The sequence below is a fragment of the Arachis hypogaea genome, chromosome 4 (assembly GCF_003086295.3).
Source record: "Arachis hypogaea cultivar Tifrunner chromosome 4, arahy.Tifrunner.gnm2.J5K5, whole genome shotgun sequence".
NCBI classification, from domain to species: domain Eukaryota; kingdom Viridiplantae; phylum Streptophyta; class Magnoliopsida; order Fabales; family Fabaceae; genus Arachis; species Arachis hypogaea.
Window position 1 is genome coordinate 25075692 of NC_092039.1, and position 2172 is coordinate 25077863.

The 2172-nt window shown below is 30.6% G+C and overlaps 1 non-coding gene across 1 annotated transcript; it reads left to right on the top strand.

The window, feature by feature from the left end:
- The first annotated feature begins 274 nt into the window (after window positions 1-274).
- LOC112798849 (small nucleolar RNA R71) lies at window positions 275-378 on the top strand. Its single transcript, XR_003200446.1, has one exon. It is a non-coding gene; the product is annotated as a small nucleolar RNA R71 (small nucleolar RNA).
- Window positions 379-2172: the final 1794 nt, after the last annotated feature.

The following is a 2172-nucleotide window of genomic DNA, read 5'->3' on the forward strand; positions in this document are numbered from 1 at the left end:
GTTGACTTGCTGAGTCAACATTTTATTCTGAGCTAATATGAAATTCACAGCATCAATTTCAAGAACTCCCTTCCTCTGAGGCGTCCCATTATTCACGGAATTCCTCTCAGAAGTGTACGTGAATTGGTTATTTGTAACCATTTCAATAAGTTCCTGAGCTTCTGCAGGCGTTTTCTTTAGGTGAATGGATCCACCTGCAGAATGATCCTGTGACATCTTAGAGAACTCAGACAGACCATAATAGAATATATCTATCATGGTCCATTCTGAAAACATGTCAGAAGGACACTTTTTGGTCATCTGCTTGTATCTTTCCCAAGCTTCATAGAGGGATTCACCATCTTTTTGCTTGAAGGTCTGAACATCCACTCTAAGCTTGCTCAGCTTTTGAGGAGGAAAGAATTTAACCAAGAAGGCCATGACCAGCTTATCCCAAGAGTCTAGGCTATCCTTAGGTTGTGAGTCCAACCATGTTCTAGCTCTGTCTCTTACAGCAAAAGGGAAAAGCATGAGCCTGTAGACTTCAGGATCTACTCCATTAGTCTTAACAGTCTCACAGATCTGCAAGAACTCAGTTAAAAACTGGTAGGGATCTTCTGATGGAAGTCCATAAAACTTGCAGTTTTGTTGCATTAGAGCAACTAGTTGAGGTTTCAGCTCAAAATTGTTTGCTCCAATGGCAGGAATTGAGATGCTTCTTCCATCAATCTTGGAAGTTGGTGTAGTATAATCACCAAGCATCCTCCTTGCATTATTGTTGTTAGGTTCGGCTGCCATATCCTTTTCTTGTTCGAAAATTTCAGTAAGGTTGTCTCTGGATTGTTGTAATTTAGCTTCTCTTAGTTTCCTCTTCAGAGTCCTTTCAGGTTCAGGATCAGCTTCAACAAAAATGCCTTTTTTCTTGTTCCTGCTCATATGAGAAAAAAGAGAACATAAAAAGAAGAGGAATCCTCTATGTGTCACAGTATAGAGATTCCTTTATGTTAGTAGAAGAAGAAAGGGAATAAGAGTGAAGAAGAATGAATAATCCAAACACAAGGGTGAGGATAGGAGCAGAGATTTGAGATGAAGAGAAGTGTTAGTAAATGAATAAATAAATAGAATAAGATGAGAGAGAGAAGTTTTCGAAAATGATTTTTGAAAAGGAGTTAATGATTTTCGAAAATTAGAGGTGAAATAAAATTAAAATGTAAATTTAAAACAATTAATTAATTAAAAGAATTTTGAAAAGGAAGGAGAAATTTTCGAAAATTAGAGAGGGAAAAGTAGTTAGGTGGTTTTGAAAAAGATAAGAAACAAATAAAAAGTCAATTAATTAGTTAAAAAAGATTTGAAAATCAAATTTGAAAAGATAAGAAGATAAGAAGATATTTTGAAATCAAATTTTTGAAAAAGATAAATTTTTGAAAAAGATATGATAAAAAAAAATATGATTAAAAAGATATGGATGGAAAAGATTTAATTTTTAAAATTAAAATTAATTACTTGACTAACAAGAAACTAAAAGATATGATTCTAGAATTTAAAGATTAAACCTTTCTTAACAATAAAGTAACAAATTTCAAATTTTTGAATCAATCACATTACTTGTTAGTTAAGTTTCAAAAATTTGAAATAAAATAAGAAAAAGATTTTGAAAAATTAAATTAAAATTTTTGAAAAATAGTAAGAAAAATGAAAAAGATTTGATTTTTTGAAAAAGTTTTAAAAGGATAAGGTTTTTAAAAATTGAAAATTTGACTTGACTTATAAGAAATAACTAATTTTAAAAATTTTTTGACTAAGTCAACTCAAATTTTTGAAATTTTGAGAGAAAAAAGGAAAAGATATATTTTTTATTTTTAAATTTTTAATGATGAGTGAGAAAAACACAATTATGCATGCAAGAACACTATGAATATCAAGATGAACACCAAGAACATTTTGAAGATCATAATGAACATCAAGAACATATTTTTGAAAAATTTTTGATGCACAGAAAACATGTAAGACACCAAACTTGGAAATCTTTCATGTTTAGACACTATGAATGCAAAAATGCACATAAAAAACATCATACAACACAAAACAAGAAAATTTAAAGATCAAACAAGAAGACTTACCAAGAACAACTCGAAGATCATGAAGAACACTATGAATGCATGAATTTTCGAAAAATGCAAGAAGAAGATG